At 38.7% G+C, this 23,789-nt stretch overlaps 1 protein-coding gene across 7 annotated transcripts in view; it reads left to right on the top strand.

The window, feature by feature from the left end:
- The first annotated feature begins 2,622 nt into the window (after positions 1–2,622).
- Positions 2,623–23,789, top strand: part of ZMIZ1 (zinc finger MIZ-type containing 1) — a 528,960-nt gene continuing 507,793 nt past the window's right edge. For all 7 annotated transcript variants that reach the window (XM_053692110.1, XM_053692111.1, XM_053692112.1 and 4 more), the window contains exon 1: positions 2,623–2,808. The gene's annotated coding sequence lies outside the window, so the exon portion shown is untranslated. The remainder of the gene's footprint in view (positions 2,809–23,789) is intronic.

The following is a 23,789-nucleotide window of genomic DNA, read 5'->3' as shown; positions in this document are numbered from 1 at the left end:
TTTAACAGCTTTGCTTTGTTCCCATTGTGTTCCTTGTTGGAGATACCTAGGTAAGTGTGTCTAGAGCACTACATGGCAGGAAATATTTCAACCATCTAGTGCTTTTGCAAATGGATAACATTTTTGGGGAAACTGCTGCCATATAGTGCTCCCTGACACGTGCATCCTCCTGAGCTTATGACCCTGTTTTTCAACAAAAGTGACCAAGAGAATGAAGACAATTTGACAATAGAAGTAAATCGGAACCTTGTATATAATTGCATTGATTATCTGAATCATGAAAGAAAAAAATGAGTTTCAGGTCCCTTTAAAATCAGGAAGGAAATAAAGTGACTGTGACTGCACATACCAAGTGCATGCACCCTTGCAAGTTTTAAGACAAGCATCTTGATTGGATGCTTAAAATCCCCTTACAATAGGATGTGGTTAATGAGGAACTGTTTTACATAAAGATGTTTATACAAGATATTCTAGTCAGCTGTATACATATATGCTGCATCACTCATTCAAGTGATTCAGCATTTGCATTAAATGTCCTTTTAAAGGGACAGTCAAGTCCAAAAAACGTTTATGATTCAAATAGGGCATGTCATTTTAAACAACTTTCCAATTTACTTTTATCACCAATTTTGCTTTGTCCTATTGTTATTCTTAGTTGAAAGCTAAACCTAGGAGGTTCATATGCTAATTTCTTAGACCTTGAAGGCCGCCTCTATTCTAAATGCATTTTGACAGTTTTTCATCACTAGAGGGCGTTAGTTCATGTGTTTCATATAGATAACATTGAGCTCATGCACATGAATTTACCCAGGATTGAGCACTGATTGGCTAAAATGCAAGTCTGTCAAAAGAACTGAAATAAGGGGGCAGTCTGCAGAAGCCTAGATACAAGGTAATTACAGAGGTAAAACGTGTATTTATATAACAGTGTTGGTTATGCAAAACTGGGGAATGGGTAATTAAGGGATTATCTGTTGGCTGTCCCTTTAATGTTACACAAAATATAGTTAGTGCTCTGTTACTTTTTTGTCTACTCATGATGAAGTTGTGACTATACATTTTGAAAGTTACTGAATAACCCCCCCCCTACAAAAAAAGGAAATAAATATTCAACATACATATTTCCTTCTCTCAGTCTACACCAGAATTGTTATTGTTTTAAAAGATAGATAATCCCTTTATTACCCATTTCCCAGTTTTGCATAACCAACACAGTTATAATAATATACTTTTAACCTCTGTGATTATCTTGTATCTAAGCCTCTGCAAACTGCCCCTTTTTTCAGTTCTTTTGACAGACTTGCAGTCTAGCCAATCAGTGCCTGCTCCCAGATAACTTCTCGGGCACGAGCACTGAAATATGTGAACTAACACCCTCTAGTGGTGAAAAACTGTTAAAATGCAATCTGAAAGAGGTGGGCTTCAAGGTCTAAGAAATTAGCATATGAACCTCCTAGGTTAAGCTTTCAACTAAGAATACCAAGAGAACAAAGCAAAATTGGTGATAAAAGTAAATTGGAAAATTGTTTAAAATAACATGCTCTATCTGAATCATGAAAGTTTATTTTGGCCTAGACTATCCCTTTAAATCAATGCAAATTCTCAAACTTTAGGTAAATTTGGATTACACATAGATGCAGCTACAACCATGCATACTGCAATCACTGTGCAATATGTTTATATACAGTATTAGACCCTGGAAATGTGCTTAGATTCAAGTGTCTATAAAATAATATTTTTTTTTCTGATCCCTTCTTACAGTTGAATAATTTCCATAAATAAGCCCTGCCCAGAGAAGCCTCTGTTGCTCTTTCCAAATGCTCTAGCTTTGGAATTTAAATGTACTATTATTCATTCAGTTACATATTTATGATATTCATGTGCCATTGTATTTTTTTTTCTTACTCAGAATAACAAATGTACAAATTATGATAATAAATAAACTGCCATTATCCAAGGAATAGAATTATTAATATCAATTATTTCTAAACTGTCAATATTCTCTGTTTGGAGAACATATAAATATATATAGAGAGATAGATGAATTACACTAGTCACTACACGTCTATAAGTGTATTGAACTACATTTTTTTATTGTATTTATATGTGTGTGTCTATCTATATTCCTTAGAGGCAGCTCTTCAAGGATTTGTGAAAATCAAAAGTGGTTATTTTATTACATTTTCACAAACCCTGTGAGTGCTGCTTCTGTGGAGTATTTTTGTATTTTAAGCACCCAGGTGGATGACTGGAATGGGTGTGTGTATATATATATATATATATATATATATATATATATATACACATGTAATATATTCTTATTATTCATACACTTGTTAACTAAACAGAATTATATGTTAAGCAAATGGTTAAATAAAAGTATATAAATACATATACAAAAGACCACCCCCTATTTGTTTACAGTTGTTAAACACCAGCGTGTTTCCTTTTCACGCTGAATCCTCTTGTGCAATCCTTTCTCCAGGCAAAGAAACATGTTTTTTTTTTTTTTCTTTTACTGCTGGTCTCCAGTCGCTGGAAAATCTGGGCCGGGTTTTCCTCCCAGCCACCAAGGATGGTAATAGAATAGGGCTATGTAATTTGACACTTCAACTTACTGTGCTCTCTGCTAGTTGATTCACTTACTCACCCACTAACACTGAGCTCCCTTTCACTGTCTGTGGGCTAAAAAAAAAAGGGACGGAAAGAAGCAGAAATAAAGGGGGAGAGCAGTGCAAGTCTGAGATCTACCCAGAAAAGAGGATATTGTTGATTTGCTGAGCTGCCTGGCTGCATTGTGAGCTGCTGGTAAGTTTATATTAAGGTTTCTTCAGCTCTCTGTTGGGTTTTTGCTATTTTGTTGCAATGTGAGATCCCCTTACACAATGGAGAGTGCCTGGTTAGGTTCCACGGGGAGGACACGTTAGCATGGTGGGGACGGCCGTGTCTCCCCTTGCTGTGGGTTGTGGTTGCAGGGAACGGTGGTTGGCAGGAGGCAATAAGGAAATCATGCATGACATAGGAGTCTGGGTAAGGTCACTGTTGTCTGCTAGTTACCACTGTATGTTTATTACCTTGGTGCCTGCATTGGTCATAAGGGTAGATTGCAAGTTCTGTGGTCCAGGCATTAAATACCCTGTCGCGTTGGGTTCCTGCCTTGGTGTTTACATTGCAGATGGCTGTAAATTCTCACGGAGCTATAAAGCAATGAAGTTATAATTCTAGTCTTATTAATCCCCAGACACCCCTGCTAATTGCATTCTAGTGAGGGCTGTAATGGGGTTAACCCCTTGACTGTCAAAGATGGCTGCAGCTCATTGCATAGTTCTGGCACCCAGGGTGTTAATTGGCACATTACACGTTGTTGTGATTAATTGCTTTAATTGGAAATATAGTGCATGTATAGATTGTAAGCTTTGTTGTCTGTGTATTACACATAACATCGGTTCATTCCCCTACTTCTAACAGTCTTGTAGGGATACCTGGTATAAATAGTCATTTTCACCTATGGGGTCATTTGTTTTGCTATAAATAAGAGTTGAGAAACTAAGAATATGTGTTTTTGCAAGGCTGTCACACTGGCTAATGTCTGGGGTGTTAACTAAAGCAACTCTCATGTGTTTATTTGTTATCATTATTACAGCAAGACCCTTAACTTGCAGATTTATTTTCTGTACATCTGTCCCAGGAAGCTAACACTGGGTAAAAAAAAAAACCAAGAGATTTCAAAAGGGACTCTGCTTTCTGAGCAATGTGAAGGGGGAGGGTGGTTTAACAGTGTGAGGTAGCTAAAGAGGAAAAAATGTTCATTTAAACCACTCAGGGAATGTGTTTTGATTTTCCTCTAAAAGTGTGGATATTGCTTTCCCAGCCACAAACCAGACAGAAGCACCTAGAGACTCAATATTGAAGTTCTTGAAAGAAAATTGCAAAAGTTATAGAGAGGAGACACCAAACCAACTCATTGGTCTTTAACTTTTTTTTGATTTACAAAACCTACTGATGTTTAGTGGTGTGAACACACTAGAAACTCCCATTTGATTGTCTTGCAACCTCTGCCTGAATCCAGTTAACCCTGTCCTAACTGGAAGTCTGTTTACTCAAGATGCCAAACTATGAAATTAGGCTTTCTACCCCCCCTCCTCCATTTCAATGTGGACCCCCCCCCCCTTGTGTGTGGTGTCTGAGCAATGTGTTAATGATTTCTGCTGTCTGTTTGTGTTGTACATGAGATTGCACACAGTTCCTACAGATCTGCTCCTTTTAGTCATATGATCTTATTTAATACTTAATGATTTTTAATCCTATGTCACTGCAGGTGTAAACATTTGATGTCTCTGCATATACACACACGTGGCTTGGCACACAAACAAATATATTTTCTTTGTTTTTATATAAAAGTGTGTATTTTTTGTGTAAGAATGTTATAGCATTTACTACAGCTAACCAAATAAAACATGAGTGTGGATTGTTTATAAGAAATATATAATGCATATATACTTACTGTGTTGCATATCATACTACATGTAAATCCAATGTGTGTTAAATGCTACCTATAGCTAATCACACTGCATTACTGTCTGGTAGGATAAAGTGTATATTTTTTTGCTTCAGTTCATAATGTGCAAACGGCTTTAATGGTTCCTTAGTGCCAAAGGAATTGCTTTTCTCTATTTAGTTCAACAGACCTCAGTGTAGCTGGTGTTCCGACTGCTTTTTCAAAGCTGTGACATGATAAAGGAGGATTTAACTTGGCAGCCTGAACAAATGCTCTTTCAGAGGTTTCCTAAGAGATGGTATGAGAGTGGAGAATGTGATTAACACTGGGTATTTTTTTTTTTTTTCTGGGGGTATCCTACCTATGCAAGTACTCTGAAATAAATTGGATATTCAGAAAAATATAGGCTGCAAAAATGTGTGTATAAATATATATTTTGTATGTGTGTGTGTGTGTGTATATATATATATGTATGTATATGTATATGTATGTATATATATATATATATATATATATATATATATATATATATATATATATATATATATATATATATATATATATATATATATATATAATTTATTTTTCTCCATGGCTGGTATACTCTCATGCATTTTGTGTGTGTGTCTTGGGGATTAAGAGGTCCCTCCTATCAGTTGTCATCTGTTGACTGACAAATAGCATAGTGTAATAAGAAAAGTTTCATAAGTGCATTTAACAACTTTGCAAATGAAAATTGCAAATCAAGGTGATTCTGCCAACACAAACTCATGTTAACAAATATTTAAAGTAACAACTCCTTGTATTTCTTTAACATTTTACAAATACAATATATATCAAAGAGACAAAAAAATTGATAATTACTAGAAATATTTGTTGTAGGTAAATGGAAGGATTATCTTGTGATCCACTAAGTATGACTTTCATTTTGATGATAACATTTGAAAATATTTACTAATGACTTTGTAAACTCCTAGATTGTAAGCTCTTTGGAACAGGGCCTTCCTAGAGTTTATTTGTATAGTGATGCTACATAAGTGTATGTGTATATATATATGTGTGTGTGTGTATATATATATATATATATATATATATATATATATATATATTACACACACACACACTTCCCCTCACATCTTGGAATTATTTTTTATATGAATGCCCATGCATAAGTCTACTGTATTTGATCTCATGATAGTATACTTCTAATTGGGGTTCAGTACTGGAAATGAAGATCCCTTCTGAAACTCCAAACTTCCTGAGGCTGTAGAAACCAGCAGGGGTTAACAGACAAGAGTTTTGCCTGGCGCTGCCCCTTATTTTTGTGGTAGGGAGGGGGAAGGTGATTTTTTTTTTTTTTTTTTTATTGTGGCATCAATCTTCTCTAGAGTAGGAGGAGGGGATGGTTTTGGCTGTGGACTGATTCAGGTTTATGAATGACAGAAGACTTGTGCTGACCTTTTTTTTTCTTTTTCTCTCCCCTCTTCTCTGTTGAAGACTAGGATGTTGAAACACCAGCCTGTAGACAAAAGCCACATTGAGTAGCAAGCTCTGTAATAGAGCACGTGTGACTTTGGGGCTGAGAATGGGGGGATTAAACTAGGCAGTTAAGCAATAGCTTTTTTTATTCTCCTTGGGGTTAGGGACAGAGCAGACTACTTTCTCTATTATAATTGCCATTTAATTACTAGGAAGAGTTTACAATTTTGCAGAATATAAAAATTAAATTGTAAGTGTCATCCATCACCCATTAATTAAAAGATTTGTAGTGTCCTAAATGGAAGTTGGTTCCCTAACAGGAATTACTCACTGTAGCTGATAAAGCAATAGGACCTAAGATTACAGGACATACCCTGTTTTCAAACAAATATGTTTTCTTGTGTTTTTTTTTTTTTCTTTCTTGTTCAGTGCTGCAGACTTTTATTTGCTGTTTTTACTGGTACTTTTTAAAGGGTAAATAATTCTTCAGCTATAGCCTTTTCTCTGTGCACACTCTGTACTGGTGTTTTGTTAAGCGTGTCTGATTTGTTTATATAATTAACATCTTGATCGCATGGGGCAGAACATTTAAGCGCAGCAAAAACAATTTGTACACACTACAACCAAAAAAAGAGTTCCATGTATTAACCCATGGGATGCCACTGACATGCAAATTATTGTCACTCAAAGGCTTAATTTGTTCACTGTCATATTAATCTAAAAGAAAACATGACTATATGTCTATTTTTTTTAATATTGGTAGTTAAATATATAGCCACAACTCTCAACTGTTTCAAAAATAGTTTTTAAAGAGACTTTTTCATTTTTATACATATTCATAATATTAAACAAAATAAATGTTTTAAAAAGCTCTCAGAGCAACACTTGACAATCCTGGGAACCACTGGCTCCTTGAATTGTAACCATGGCTTCTAACTATTTGAGTTATTCTCCATATATCTATATACAAATAACACTGTCTTCTAAGTTTGGCTCCCAAATATTCTTACTGGTTCCTAAATTTTAAACAGATTTGACCACCCCTGTCATAGTGATCATTTGTTTCGCCAATGTTGTCATTTTTTTACTGTCCAGGGACAGATCCCTTGAAAAGCCTCTTGAATATAAATTATTACTTCCCCATTGGCGTGTAAAATTTGGCATGGAGAAAAAGGAGACCTGCACTAATCAAGCAATCGCTGACGTCTTAAATACGCGGTATGTGCTCCACTCTCTGGAGTGTAAAAAGTACAATTTGCTAAGGAAAATTTCAGAATGAGCAAACCTAAAAAAACCGATGAAAGTACACTGCATGTCTTTTATTTTTAAAGCCCATAATTAAACAATGTATGGGGAATTACATTTTAGTTTAATATTTGTTTAAAATAACTTCCTTTGGCTTCAAAGTTGTTTTGAATCGTATGATCTTAGATCAATATGCGTTTTTGCAATAATTTGTGTTTATTTGGCATTCTGTATACAGTTTTCAGAGCAACAGCTTAAAATAACTTTGTTACCTGCTTTCCAATGAGGACCTTATCTGTGTGAAATTGGCTGAGAGCACTTTTTTTTTTTTTTTTTTCTCCTTCTGCTTTCATGTCTGACAGTATAGCCACATATATTCATGTTGGTGGCGGTGATAAGAAGCTTGAAGACTGGCTCTTTCATTTAAAGGGATTTGGGACAAATACAGTAGGGCTCGATTTGATCAAATCCTTCTCCCCCCTTTGACTGCAGGTTTGCACAAACCTGCAGTCAGATTTATCAAGCAACGATCATCAGTCCGCTGCTTCCCTTCCCTGTTCTCTACATCTTAGGTGAAGATTTTTTTTTATTTTCCCCGGTTTTGATCCGACCGGGGAGAATGGTAGCTCCTGCCTGCTGGTGATTAGCTGTGTGCGGGCAGGGGGCGGGGTTGGACTCGAGTGAACAGGAGTGTTCGCATGCAATGGTAAATGCAGGTTTTGAATTGATGCCTGCCAGAGAAGAAGTCGGGCGAACAGGGGTGAATATGTCTGCCCGTGAATGATATAATGGAGCCCTTAATGTTGTTGTTTTGAGATTTAACTGGTGTGTTACACACTCTGATTCCTGTTAGAATGCTCACGGATTGGCTCCCAAGTTTGTCAGAAATTATATATCCTAATACTGTATTTTAAATACAAAAGGAGTCTGTTAGTGTCATTAACCAAGTAGCTTCCTATCCTTGCAATCTTAGGATCTACTAACCTTTACATTCTAGAATAAAGCATATTTTGATATCCTTTTAATTGCAAAATGTTGTTTAATTTGCTATTTCTCAAAGGGACAGTCTAGTCAAAATTAAACTTTCATGATTCAGATAGGGCATGCAATTTTAAACAACTTCCCAATTTTGTTTTATCTTCAAAATTGCTTTTGTTTGCTTGGTATTCTTGAAAGCTAAACCTAGGTAGGCTCATATGCTAAGTCCTTGAAGGCCACCTCTTTTTGACAGTTTTTCACAGCTAGACATTGCCATATAGGTAACATTGTGCTCACTCCTGTGGAGCTATTTATGAGTCTGCACTGATTGGCCAAAATGCATGTTTGTCAAAAGAACTGAGATTAGAGGAGAAGTCCGGAGATTTAGCTACAAGGTAATCCCAGAGGTAAAAAGTATATTAATATAACAGCAAAACTGGGGAATGGGCAATAAAGGGATCATCTATTATTTTTTTTATTTTTTTTAACAATTAAAAATTCTGGAGTACACGGTCCCTTTAAGAACTAAAGAGAATATGTTTTAAGCATTCCTGCCCTGAATAAGATCCCCTTTTTTGTGTGGGGGGTGGTGGAGTATCTGCCCACCAATAGAGCTGTGAGAGTTGTCTTTGCCTGCCTCAGAGCAATTAATTACACAATATAGGCTGTACACAAAAATGTGCTTCCTGTCAAAAAGAAAACAAAAAAACAAAAGCTGTCATTTAAAGTGATGGTAAACCCCAAGCGTATAGCAAACACTAGGATTTACCATCACTAAGAATAAACATTAGTTTTTCGCAACGTTTTGTAAAAACAATGTTAAACACCACTAGAGCTGTAAAGAAAGTAGATCGCTAACACAGCGCCTCACGGCACAGCGCTTTCTTTAATGAGGTGACGTTTCCACCTCCTAAGTGTTTCCCAACCGCGGTCCTTAAGTACCCCCAACAGGCCTGGTTTTCATTACAGCTGAACCAGTGCACAGGTGAAGTAATCGGATGATCAGTAACCATGGTTACTAACCCGCTCTCACCCATCAGCTGATTATTTCACCTGTGCTCTAGTTCAGCTATAAAAAAAAACAGGACTGTTGTGGGGACTTGAGGACTGCGGTTTGGAAACACTGTTCTAGACCAATAGTAGTGCTTGTCCACTGAAATCCTAGCATGGCTTTTGGTCTAGAGTTCAAACGTCGCCTCATTAGAGAAAGCGATGTGACATCAGAGGCGTTGTATTAGCAATCTACTTTCTTTAGGGATAGGGTGAGTTTAGCATAGTTTTGTTTACAAAATAATGACAGAAACCGTTAATTTTTAGGGATGGTAAATCCTAGCGTTTGTTACACGCTAGGACTAACCATCACTTTAAGTACCTAACTTTAATTGAAATCACAATTTTGCACTTTACACCTCTTTTAAAAAAAAAAACAAAAAAAAAAAACTGCACAATTAAAAAAAGTGAAAATAGAGCTCCAAGGGGTCGATTTATCAAAGGCTTCCCAAGCCTTTCGACCCCATACGACTGCAGGTTCTCACAAGAGAACTTGCACGCCATATTTAACAAGCAGCGGTCATCAGACCGCTGCTTTACTAACCTTTCGCCACCTATAAAGTGGCGAATTTCAATCTCCCTGGTATATTCCGACCAGAGAGATTGACAGCTCCTGCCCGCGCGTGATTGGCTGTTTGCGGGTAGGGGCGGTATTGCACGGGAGCGCAATGCTGAATTCCGCCAGGGGAATTCAGACTGCCAGAGGTATGCTGCGGTGGACAGGGGTGCAGATGTGCACCCCTGTCTGCCTTAGCTTTATAAATCGCCCCCTAAATCCATATATAAAGAAATTAACCATAATCCCTACAGGTATATTTTCTAATTTACCTATTGCAGAGAAAGGGAAAGAAACTGCCTTTTTTTGCAGAGTGCCAGGATAATAGCAGTTGGTAACCACCAGGGTATATTGCACCATTATTTTTAAAGGATAACTGATATAATGTACATATAAATCATGAGTGATATAGCACACATTAAGTAGATACTCACATCAAAGCTATTTTCCTAAGAAGCAACTGGAAGTGACTATTATTTTATGTATTCATTCAGTAATTCTTGAGTCGGTTAAGCCTTGAAGCCTCTTGCATTCCATTAAAGATTCAATCAATTTTTAACAAAGGCAGAGATAACAAATTATAACCATGCAGTGCAGATCTGTTTTATTTGCCTTTGTTTATGTGTTTGGTGCTTGGAAGGAAATAACAGCCACATGCCAATAATTTATGAAACACTTTAGTTAATTTGTAAGTCACACACACAAATGTTTATGGAATAAAAAGATAAGCCCTATTTTATTGATCACCCTTTTTAATTAGAAATTGACAATATCATATGTTACTTTTTCTTTAAAGGGACATAAAGGGTCCTTTATTTGCAGAATCTAAATGACTAGGATTACAGCTATGTGTAAATGAATTTAATGGTATGAAATGGTTATCAGTAAATTTCCGTTTTGAATAGAAACAATTTTGCAATATACTTATCTTAGTAAAAGCAATCAATGTCATTGGCATACACACGTATGCAATAATGCACCCTCATTCAAGCATTGCAGCTGCTCAGATAGCCAGCATGGTGCGTATTAGTGTTCACTTAATTTGCACCATACATGCCACTGCTGATTCTTTGAGCGGGCTCAGGATTAGAATGCTAGTGCATAGGGCTGCACAGCATATGTAGGTATGAAACAGAAATAACTAACTAGACGCATTTCATGCTTCTCTTCAAAACAGAGATGCGGTTATGCACATTTCATTTATTCCCAGTGGACTCGCTTGTATTCACAAATCATTTAGCCCGCTGGTCGTATGAAGTGTTCAGGAGCATACATTAGGAGCCATTAAAACGGTCTGTCATTTACTACATGGCACTGAAACAGATTGGCATCTGCCTGCTGGCTTCTCTGGAAGGAGCTGGAAATAATAAAAGTACATTTTATAGGTGTTTACCTTCCGTAAGGAATCTTTTAATAGAAGACCTACATTTTAGAAGCATGTTCAGTTTATGGGGTCGATTTATCAAAGACTTCGCCACCCTCTACGACTGCAGGCTCTCACAATAAAACCTGCAGTCAGTATTTATCAAGCAGCGGTCATCAGACCACTGCTTCCCTAACCTCTTTAAATCTCCCTGGTCTCGTCTGACCTGGGAGATTGATGTCTCCTGCCCACGCGTGATTGGCTGTGCGCGGGCAGTGGGGGCGACGTAGTGCACATTAGCACTCTTGTGCATTGCTGATTTCCGGCAGTAGAGTTCAGCCCGCCCGAGGCGAGCTGCGCTGACAGGGGCACATATGTACGCCCCTGTCCGGTGTAGCTTGATAAATCAACCCCCTAAATACATTATAATATATACATATGTATTATAGTTGCATTCAAGGGTGAAAGATACTTTTATTGTGTACTAGTCAGAGTGAAATATTATGTCCCTTTTAAACATTATTTATCCCCTAATATATTTATTTAAAAAAAAAAAACACCCACTATCCAATGTTTACCTTTCTTGCTTAACATTTTAACGCCATTAGGACGTTGTATTTTGTCTGAATTTTGCTGGGCTCTAGCACCGAAGGACGAAATACAACGTCCTAACCGCTTGGCTTTCCTGAAGTCACTGGCGCTTCCCTGATTGGATTGCCATCTGGAGGGCGTGCCTAGCATCATAGGAATGCCCCCCTGACGCGATCCCATCATTGAAATCTGGTGATCATATGCACAATCTCGAGATTTAATTTTTTTTACATCGGAACAGTTGTTCCGATGTAGACACTTTAACTCCTGCACAAAAGGGTTAAAAGGTACATAAAAGTGCCAAAAAAACAGCAAAACAGCTCTGTGTTTAGAGCATTTTATTGTGGCTCTGTTGCTTGCATATAACTGTTTTTAATCCCCTACAAAGGGATAAAAAGCATAGTTAAAGTCAGCTCCAGATGCGACAATGCACTACTGAGCTGAACATGTCCAGTGAGCCTAGAACAAAAGGCATATGTGTGTACCCACCAAACAGCAGCTAGCTCCCAGTAGTGTGTTGCTGCTCCTGAGCTTACCTAGATGTGCTTTTCAACAAATGATACCAAAAGACCAAAGTAAATTTGGTAACGGAAGTGAATTGAATCTGAATAATGAAAGTTTGACTTTCCTGTCGCTGTCATTAGTGTATATCATTGCTACAAAGATTGTTTTAAGCATTGCTGCCGTAGAATGGTGAATTCACATGCATGTTCCTGAGCTTGTATGAGCCTGCCTAGGTTTACTTTTGTAAGAGCCAGACAGTGGTTTTTGGCTATAGATATATGGAGACTAACGCAACAAGTTTGGAGCCAGGGTAAAAATTTAGGAGCCAGTGGCTCCCCAGCTCCTGGATTTGTCGAGCCCTGACCTAGAGAATGAAGCAAGTTTGATAATACTACATTTACAAGTTATTCTTTAATTTCACACTCTGTCTGAATCTTGAAAGTTTAAATTTAATTTCAGTGTCCTTAAAATGTTGCTGTTTCCATTGAGGACCTGCTGACTTGCGTGTTCTATCTCCTCTCTGGTCATTAGAATGTTGTAGGCAGTCGAAATGAGGATTTTGTGCTTAACATAGGAGCAGTGATTGTGGAAGCGCAAGCCTATAAAGTGGCACCACTAATGTAAAAGAACTTATTTAGTAACCAGCCTGGGTTTGTCTTGGGAGGGTCAGTGGTTAGCTAAACTTTTAGAAGTAACTGTGTGTATACCCGGTCCCCCCTTCTCCTGAGCCTGCGGTGACTCTCCCAGGGGAAAATGGCTGAAATCTGACTCTATTACCAGCTGTCTGGAGTGGATGAAAAAACAGATTTCTTTCCATTGCTCAGTGGAATGGGGAGCTACCGTTGCCAAGCTGAGCTCAAAGCAGGGGTTGCTGTTTGGTACCTGATAATGGCTTTGTAGTGGGTTCATTTGGAAACTGTGCAGTTTTGAAGGCATCGATATTACAGCTTTGTTAATGTCTATGCATTAGAAGATGGTAATTTTAGATGTTTAGTTTTCTAGTTCAAGATGTAAATATAGGAATCTATTTACAAACTTTTTGGTCTCTAAATATGGCTAAATCCGGTGAATTAGGGTTCCTTACAACAAGAATTTCCATATCATGTCTTCAATGTCCGTAGACAAGTCTTAAAGGAACATTACATTTATTTTTCACACAGACACACCCACAAATATTGTTTAGTTTAGCCGCAATTAAGCACTGCATTGCACAAGATCCACTTACAAAATGAAGGTTTTATCAACCTTTAAACTGTTGTTTCCTATGCAAAATTTAGCATTGTGTTGAAGTCCAAGGAAATACCTCTTGAAAGGTATTGTGTCTAGGTTTATCTTCTCATTTCTGTGGCCACTTAAAGGGACCGTCAAGACAAAATTAAACTTTCATGATTCAGATAGGGTATGCAATTTTAAACAACTTTCCAATTTTACTTTTATCATCAAATTTGCTTTGTTCTCTTGGTATTCTTATTTGAAAGATAAACCAAGGTAGGCTCAAACTGATTTCTAAACCGTTGAAGGCCACCCCTTAACTCAGTGCATTTTGACAGTTTTTCAGTTAGACAGTGCTAGTTCGTGTGTGTTGTATACATAACATTTTACTCACTTCAATGGAGTTATTTGAGTCAGCACTGATTGGCCAAAATGCAAGCTTGTCAAAAGAACTGAAATAAGGGGGCAGTCAGCAGAAGCTTGTATGCAAGGTAATCACAGAGGTAAAAAGTATATTAATATAACAGTGTAGGTTATGAAAAACTGGGGAATGGGTAATAAAGGAATTATCTATCTTTTTAAACAATAACATTTGTCAAGTAGATTGCCCCTTTTAAGTACAGATATAAATGAGCTTATAGACTGATCAAGCAATCAGCAGTAAGCATTGCTAAACAGTTTTTTGTGTTTGTTTTTATTTCACTGATGAAGTGCATTTGAGCATGCTCAAAACGCGTTAGATATACTTGATTCTGCCACCTTATGATTCGTGATTCTTTTCTCATCATTCCAAAGTTTGACATTGTTAGTTTTTTTTTTTTTTCTCTTGGTGGGTTATACTGTCCACTTCTGTGACCAGTTAGGGACAGGTATAAATAATTAGCTTCTACATTGATTAAACAATCCGCAGTGAACATTGCTAAACAATGTGTGTGTGTCTCAAAGGCCTTTGGTAGTGAAAGAGTGAATTTTCTCGCAAGCACACGCTTCTTATATCCTTAGGTGTGTGGTTTTTTTTTTTTTTCGTTTTTTTTTTTTCTTTTTCCTTCATGGTGGGGAAAAGGTCTGTAAAGCTGGTGGGGGGGGGGGAGAGGAGATGTTGCCTTCTGCATTGTTCTGTTTCCTGACGGGAAGCAGAATCAAATTTTGTGACCTTTTGCGTCCGTCTGCCGGTAGAAATAGTGTGGCTTTCTCAACTTACGCACACACAACAAGAGTTCCCATCGTGGAGTTTATTTTGTTGAAGTGCAAGTTGAAAGAAAGATTCTCACGTAGCAGCAGATGAAAAACTTGTACTCTTTGATCATAATGTAATTTACAGTTTCATAACCGATAGTTCCAAAATATCGTCTGTTTATAAAAGACAAAATAAATAAATACAAACAATGTGTGTGCAGCCAATTCTGAATTTTAAAGGAACAGTCTACTCCAAAAATGTTATTGCTTAAATATAGATAATCCTTTTATTACCCATTCAACAGTTTTTTTGCATAACCAAGATGGTTATATTAATATACTTTTACCTCTGTGATTACCTTGTATCTAAGTCTCTTCTGACAGCCCCTTTAACACATGGCTAGTTATGATCTATTGACTTGCATTTTAGCCAATTAGTTCTGTGTCCTGAACAACTCTGGGCGTGAGCACAATGTTATCTATAGGGCCCACATAAACTAGCAGTATCTTGTTGTGAAAAGCAAATAAAAAAGCATGTGATAAGAGGCTGTCTATGGTGGCTTAGAAAGGCAGAAATTTAGAGGTTTAAATGTTATAAAATATATTAATATAGCAATGTTGGTTGTGCAAAACTGCGTAATGGGTAGAAAAAGGCGTTATCTATCTTTTTAAACAATAACATTTTGGTGTAGACTGTCTATTTTAAGCAGCAAAATAATTACTTATATGGTAAGGCAAACTTTTTAACAGATTTTCCAACTGTCCCGCATTTTGGGCACACTTTTTTTTTTTTTTTTTATTATTATCCAAACAGGTGTTTTTGAATAAAATTATATGATATATCTAAAAAATAAAATAGAACATGCAATTTTAAACAACGTTCCAATTTACTTCTTTTATCTATTTTGCTTTGTTCTTTTGGTATCCTTTGTTTGAAAGCATATCTAATGTAGGTTTAGGAGCAGCAATGCACTTTTGGAGCTAGCTGCTGATTGTTCACAGCACAGATATGCCTTTTGTCATTGGCTCACCTGATGTGCTCAGCTAGCTCCCATTAATGCATTGCTGCTTCTTCAGCAAAGGATGCCAAGAGAATGAAGCAAGTTTGATATGTAATTTGTGTCCTCTTGGTTTGCTTTAGATACAAGGAATTGTAATCTATCTGGTGATGACACAGAGGGTTAAAGGGACACTGTACCCAAATTTTTTCTTTCGTGATTCAGATAGAGCATGACATTTTAAGCAACTTTCTAATTTTACTCTTACTATTATCAAATTTTCTTCATTCTCTTGGTATCTTTATTTGAAATGCAAGAAAGTAAGTTTAGATGCCGGCCCATTTTTGGTGATCAACCTGGGTTGTTCTTGCTGATTGGTGGATAAACTCATCCACCAATAAAAAAGTGCTGTCCAGAGTTCTGAATATAAAAAAAGCTTAGATGTCGTCTTTTTTTAAATAAAGATAGCAAGAGAACGAAGAAAAATTGATAATAGGAATAAATTAGAAAGTGGCTTAAAATTGTATGTTCTATCTGAATCATGAAAGAAAAAAATTGGGTTCAGTGTCCCTTTAAGGTGATGTAAAAGGCATGAAACAGTGATAGACTTTTTTCTATTTACTTCATTTATCAAACTTTGTTTGTTCACATGGTACCCTGAAATTAAAGGCATACCTAAAAAAATAGGCTCAGTATGCACTAGCTGGTGATTAGTAGCTGCACACAAGTGCCTCATTGACTCACTAGATGTGTCCAACTAGCTCCAAGTATTGCTTTGCTTCTCTGGAGCTGGCTTTAACCATGTGCTTAACCTCTCTGCAGGAGTTAAACACATAATTTTATGCAGCAATATTGTAATAATACTATGCTGAAACATGTCCGAAAATCGTCTTTTACTTAAGCAAAAACTCAACCTTGAAAATCTACTTATTGCCAGAATTTCAGTGAACAGTGGGATTCATTCCGTATTTGCACAGTAGGCTTATTCATGGTTTCAGGCTTTTTGCTTTTGTGTGTGTGTGTGTTTTTGCTCCTGTGTGTTATCTGTGTTCTTCAGTAGACTTTGGTTAATGTTTAAGAATGTTAACATGTTGATTGCCAACAATTATAAAAAGGTTCACATAACCTCATAGCTATAAGAATAAAATCCAATTTGTTTTTCACTTTAATATAAATACATACATATGAAATGTCATTTTAAATGTGTATCTTGTATAAGAACTGTAGCCCCGCATTGTAATTATATGCAGAATTCCATCAGAAATCTTTTTACTTTGTCTTTCACTGTTAGGGACTTGCTTTGCAGGTTGTGTTGAGGTCTATTGCAATTCTCATATCAATACTATTTAGATCCTTGATTATCACAGACTGCAGAGGTCCCCTTATTGTAGATGTCCTTGTAAAGGAAGTAAATACATTCTGTCCACACGCAGGCCCATTTTATTTTAGATTATGCTGATGTTCCACTTGTGCACTTCAAGAATTGGTAGGAGAATTGCACAGGTCTTAAAGGGACAGTCAAGTCCAAAAAAACCTTTCATGATTCAAATAGGGCATGTAATTTTAAACAACTTTCCAATATAGTTTTATCACCAATTTTGCTTTGTTCTCTTGGTATTCTTAGTTGAAAGCTAAACCTAGGAGGTTCATATGCTAATTTCTTAGACCTTGAAGGCCGCCTCTGCATTTGACAGTTTTTCACCACTAGAGGGCGATAGTTCATGTGTTTCATATAGATAACATTGAGCTCATGCACGTGAACTTAAAGGAGTGAGCGCTGATTGGCTAAAATGTAGGTCTGTCAAAAGTACTGAAAGGGGCAGTCTGCAGAGGTTTAGATACAAAGTAATCACAGGGGTAAAACGTGTATTATTATAACTGTTGGTTATGCAAAACTGGGGAATGAGTAATTAAGGGATTATCTATCTTTTAAAACAACACAAATTCTGGTGTTGACTGTCCCTTTAAAGACAAACTGCCTGCAACTTTCACATTTCTTGTTTCCAGGACTTGAATATAAAGAGAATCTGTTCTGGAGCCAAAATAGCGGTGTCTTCATCTGTGTTTCCGCTGAGGTGGGCATGTGGGTTCCGAACATTTACAAAACTTTTTTTTTTTACCTACATATTTAATTTTTTTAAGTTGTTTTCATTCTGTCATGAATATTTGACATCTTTATTATTATATCTAATTTTTAAAGGGATAGTGTACTCGGGCAAGTTCATTGTATTTAAATATGCTGCAGGAACACCCTTTTCTCCAACATAGGTGTGTCCGGTCCACGGCGTCATCCTTACTTGTGGGATATTCTCTTCCCCAACAGGAAATGGCAAAGAGCCCAGCAAAGCTGGTCACATGATCCCTCCTAGGCTCCGCCTACCCCAGTCATTCTCTTTGCCGTTGTACAGGCAACATCTCCACGGAGATGGCTTAGAGTTTTTTAGTGTTTAACTGTAGTTTTTATTATTCAATCAAGAGTTTGTTATTTTAAAATAGTGCTGGTATGTACTATTTACTCTGAAACAGAAAAGAGATGAAGATTTCTGTTTGTAAGAGGAAAATGATTTTAGCAACCGTTACTAAAATCCATGGCTGTTCCACACAGGACTGTTGAGAGGAATTAACTTCAGTTGGGGGAACAGTGAGCAGACTTTTGCTGCTTGAGGTATGACACATTCTAACAAGACGATGTAATGCTGGAAGCTGTCATTTTCCCTATGGGATCCGGTAAGCCATTTTTATTACAGATAGTAAATAAGGGCTTCACAAGGGCTTTTGGAGACTGTAGACATTTTCTGGGCTAAATCGATTCATATATAAACATATTTAGCCTTGAGGAATCATTTAATCTGGGTATTTTGTAAAATAATATCGGCAGGCACTGTTTTGGACACCTTATTCTCTAGGGGCTTTCCCTAATCATAGGCAGAGCCTCATTTTCGCGCCGGTATTGCGCACTTGTTTTTGAGAAGCATGACATGCAGTCGCATGTGTGAGGACTCTGATACATAGAAAAGACTTTCTGAAGGCGTCATTTGGTATCGTATTCCCCTTTGGGCTTGGTTGGGTCTCAGCAAAGCAGATACCAGGGACTGTAAAGGGGTTAAAGATAAAAACGGCTCCGGTTCCGTTATTTTAAGGGTTAAAGCTTCCAAATTTGGTGTGCAATACTTTTAAGGCTTTAAGACACTGTGGTGAAATTTTGGTGAATTTTGAACAATTCCTTCATACTTTTTCGCAATTGCAGTAATAAAGTGTGTTCAGTTTAAAATTTAAAGTGACAGTAACGGTTTTATTTTAAAACGTTTTTTGTACTTTGTTTTCAAGTTTATGCCTGTTTAACATGTCTGAACTACCAGATAGACTGTATTCTGAATGTGGGGAAGCCAAGGTTCCTTCTCATTTAAATAGATGTGATTTATGTGACACAGAAAATGATGCCCAAGATGATTCCTCAAGTGAGGGGAGTAAGCATGGTACTGCATCATTCCCTCCTTCGTCTACACCAGTCTTGCCCACTCAGGAGGCCCCTAGTACATCTAGCGCGCCAATACTCCTTACTATGCAACAATTAACGGCTGTAATGGATAATTCTATCAAAAACATTTTAGCCAAAATGCCCACTTATCAGCGTAAGCGCGACTGCTCTGTTTTAGATACTGAAGAGCATGAGGACGCTGATGATATTTCTGAAGGGCCCCTACACCAGTCTGAGGGGGCCAGGGAGGTTTTGTCTGAGGGAGAAATTTCAGATTCAGGGAAAATTTCTCAACAAGCTGAACCTGATGTGATTACATTTAAATTTAAGTTGGAACATCTCCGCGCTCTGCTTAAGGAGGTGTTATCCACTCTGGATGATTGTGAGAATTTGATCATCCCAGAGAAACTATGTAAAATGGACAAGTTCCTAGAGGTCCCGGGGCCCCCAGAAGCTTTTCCTATACCCAAGCGGGTGGCGGACATTGTAAATAAAGAATGGGAAAGGCCCGGTATACCTTTCGTCCCTCCCCCCATATTTAAAAAATTGTTTCCTATGGTCGACCCCAGAAAGGACTTATGGCAGACAGTCCCCAAGGTCGAGGGGGCGGTTTCTACTTTAAACAAACGCACCACTATACCCATAGAAGATAGTTGTGCTTTCAAAGATCCTATGGATAAAAAATTAGAAGGTTTGCTTAAAAAGATGTTTGTTCAGCAAGGTTACCTTCTACAACCAATTTCATGCATTGTCCCTGTCACTACAGCCGCGTGTTTCTGGTTCGATGAGCTAGAAAAGGCGATCGATAGTGATTCTCCTCCTTATGAGGAGATTATGGACAGAATCCGTGCTCTCAAATTGGCTAATTCTTTCACCCTAGACGCCACTTTGCAATTGGCTAGGTTAGCGGCGAAAAATTCTGGGTTTGCTATTGTGGCGCGCAGAGCGCTTTGGTTGAAATCTTGGTCAGCGGATGCGTCTTCCAAGAACAAATTGCTTAACATTCCTTTCAAGGGGAAAACGCTGTTTGGCCCTGACTTGAAAGAGATTATCTCTGATATCACTGGGGGTAAGGGCCACGCCCTTCCTCAGGATAGGTCTTTCAAGGCCAAAAATAAACCTAATTTTCGTCCCTTTCGTAGAAACGGACCAGCCCCAAGTGCTACGTCCTCTAAGCAAGAGGGTAATACTTCTCAAGCCAAGCCAGCCTGGAGACCAATGCAAGGCTGGAACAAGGGAAAGCAGGCCAAGAAACCTGCCACTGCTACCAAGACAGCATGAAATGTTGGCCCCCGATCCGGGACCGGATCTGGTGGGGGGCAGACTCTCTCTCTTCGCTCAGGCTTGGGCAAGAGATGTTCTGGATCCTTGGGCACTAGAAATAGTCTCCCAAGGTTATCTTCTGGAATTCAAGGGGCTTCCCCCAAGGGGGAGGTTCCACAGGTCTCAATTGTCTTCAGACCACATAAAGAGACAGGCATTCTTACATTGTGTAGAAGACCTGTTAAAAATGGGAGTGATTCATCCTGTTCCATTAGGAGAACAAGGGATGGGGTTCTACTCCAATCTGTTCGTAGTTCCCAAAAAAGAGGGAACGTTCAGACCAATCTTAGATCTCAAGATCCTAAACAAGTTTCTCAAGGTTCCATCGTTCAAAATGGAAACCATTCGAACAATTCTTCCTTCCATCCAGGAAGGTCAATTCATGACCACGGTGGATTTAAAGGATGCTTATCTACATATTCCTATCCACAAGGAACATCATCGGTTCCTAAGGTTCGCATTCCTGGACAAGCATTACCAGTTCGTGGCACTTCCTTTCGGATTAGCCACTGCTCCAAGGATTTTCACAAAGGTACTAGGGTCCCTTCTAGCGGTACTAAGACCAAGGGGCATTGCAGTAGTACCTTACTTGGACGACATTCTGATTCAAGCGTCGTCCCTTCCTCAAGCAAAGGCTCACACGGACATAGTCCTGGCCTTTCTCAGATCTCACGGATGGAAAGTGAACGTAGAAAAGAGTTCTCTATCTCCGTCAACAAGGGTTCCCTTCTTGGGAACAATAATAGACTCCTTAGAAATGAGGATTTTTCTGACAGAGGCCAGAAAAACAAAACTTCTAAACTCTTGTCAAATACTTCATTCCGTTCCTCTTCCTTCCATAGCGCAGTGCATGGAAGTAATAGGTTTGATGGTAGCGGCAATGGACATAGTTCCTTTTGCGCGCATTCATCTAAGACCATTACAACTGTGCATGCTCAGTCAGTGGAATGGGGACTATACAGACTTGTCTCCGACGATACAAGTAAATCAGAGGACCAGAGACTCACTCAGTTGGTGGCTGTCCCTGGACAACCTGTCACAAGGGATGACCTTCCGCAGACCAGAGTGGGTCATTGTCACGACCGACGCCAGTCTGATGGGCTGGGGCGCGGTCTGGGGACCCCTGAAAGCTCAGGGTCTTTGGTCTCGGGAAGAATCTCTTCTACCGATAAATATTCTGGAACTGAGAGCGATATTCAATGCTCTCAAGGCTTGGCCTCAGCTAGCAAAGGCCAAGTTCATACGGTTTCAATCAGACAACATGACGACTGTTGCGTACATCAACCATCAGGGGGGAACAAGGAGTTCCCTGGTGATGGAAGAAGTGACCAAAATCATTCAATGGGCGGAGACTCACTCCTGCCACCTGTCTGCAATCCACATTCCAGGAGTGGAAAATTGGGAAGCGGATTTTCTGAGTCGTCAGACATTACATCCGGGGGAGTGGGAACTCCATCCGGAAATCTTTGCCCAAATTACTCAACTGTGGGGCATTCCAGACATGGATCTGATGGCCTCTCGTCAGAACTTCAAGGTTCCTTGCTACGGGTCCAGATCCAGGGATCCCAAGGCGACTCTAGTAGATGCACTAGTAGCACCTTGGACCTTCAAACTAGCTTATGTATTCCCGCCGTTTCCTCTCATCCCCAGGCTGGTAGCCAGGATCAATCAGGAGAGGGCGTCGGTGATCTTGATAGCTCCTGCGTGGCCACGCAGGACTTGGTATGCAGATCTGGTGAATATGTCATCGGCTCCACCATGGAAGCTACCTTTGAGACGAGACCTTCTTGTTCAAGGTCCGTTCGAACATCCGAATCTGGTCTCACTCCAGCTGACTGCTTGGAGATTGAACGCTTGATCTTATCAAAACGAGGGTTCTCAGATTCTGTTATTGATACTCTTGTTCAGGCCAGAAAGCCTGTAACTAGAAAAATTTACCACAAAATATGGAAAAAATATATTTGTTGGTGTGAATCTAAAGGATTCCCTTGGGACAAGGTAAAAATTCCTAAGATTCTATCCTTTCTTCAAGAAGGATTGGAGAAAGGATTATCTGCAAGTTCCTTGAAGGGACAGATTTCTGCCTTGTCTGTGTTACTTCACAAAAAGCTGGCAGCTGTGCCAGATGTTCAAGCCTTTGTTCAGGCTCTGGTTAGAATCAAGCCTGTTTACAAACCTTTGACTCCTCCTTGGAGTCTCAACTTAGTTCTTTCAGTTCTTCAGGGGGTTCCGTTTGAACCCTTACATTCCGTTGATATTAAGTTATTATCTTGGAAAGTTTTGTTTTTGGTTGCAATTTCTTCTGCTAGAAGAGTTTCAGAATTATCTGCTCTGCAGGTTCTCCTCCTTATCTAGTGTTCCATGCAGATAAGGTGGTTTTACGTACTAAACCTGGTTTTCTTCCGAAAGTTGTTTCTAACAAAAACATTAACCAGGAGATAGTCGTGCCTTCTTTGTGTCCGAATCCAGTTTCAAAGAAGGAACGTTTGTTGCACAATTTGGATGTTGTTCGCGCTCTAAAATTCTATTTAGATGCTACAAAGGATTTTAGACAAACATCTTCCTTGTTTGTTGTTTATTCTGGTAAAAGGAGAGGTCAAAAAGCAACTTCTACCTCTCTCTCTTTTTGGATTAAAAGCATCATCAGATTGGCTTATGAGACTGCAGGACGGCAGCCTCCTGAAAGGATCACAGCTCATTCCACTAGGGCTGTGGCTTCCACATGGGCCTTCAAGAACGAGGCTTCTGTTGACCAGATATGTAAGGCAGCGACTTGGTCTTCACTGCACACTTTTACCAAATTTTACAAGTTTGATACTTTTGCTTCTTCTGAGGCTATTTTTGGGAGAAAGGTTTTGCAAGCCGTGGTGCCTTCCATTTAGGTGACCTGATTTGCTCCCTCCCTTCATCCGTGTCCTAAAGCTTTGGTATTGGTTCCCACAAGTAAGGATGACGCCGTGGACCGGACACACCTATGTTGGAGAAAACAGAATTTATGTTTACCTGATAAATTACTTTCTCCAACGGTGTGTCCGGTCCACGGCCCGCCCTGGTTTTTTAATCAGGTCTGATAATTTATTTTCTTTAACTACAGTCACCACGGTATCATATGGTTTCTCCTATGCAAATATTCCTCCTTTACGTCGGTCGAATGACTGGGGTAGGCGGAGCCTAGGAGGGATCATGTGACCAGCTTTGCTGGGCTCTTTGCCATTTCCTGTTGGGGAAGAGAATATCCCACAAGTAAGGATGACGCCGTGGACCGGACACACCGTTGGAGAAAGTAATTTATCAGGTAAACATAAATTCTGTTTTAAATGGGCTGAGAACTCTTTCCC

This window comes from Bombina bombina, chromosome 9 (genome assembly GCF_027579735.1).
Source record: "Bombina bombina isolate aBomBom1 chromosome 9, aBomBom1.pri, whole genome shotgun sequence".
Classification (NCBI taxonomy): Eukaryota; Metazoa; Chordata; class Amphibia; order Anura; family Bombinatoridae; genus Bombina; species Bombina bombina.
This window is presented reverse-complemented; position numbering and strand designations above follow the sequence as displayed.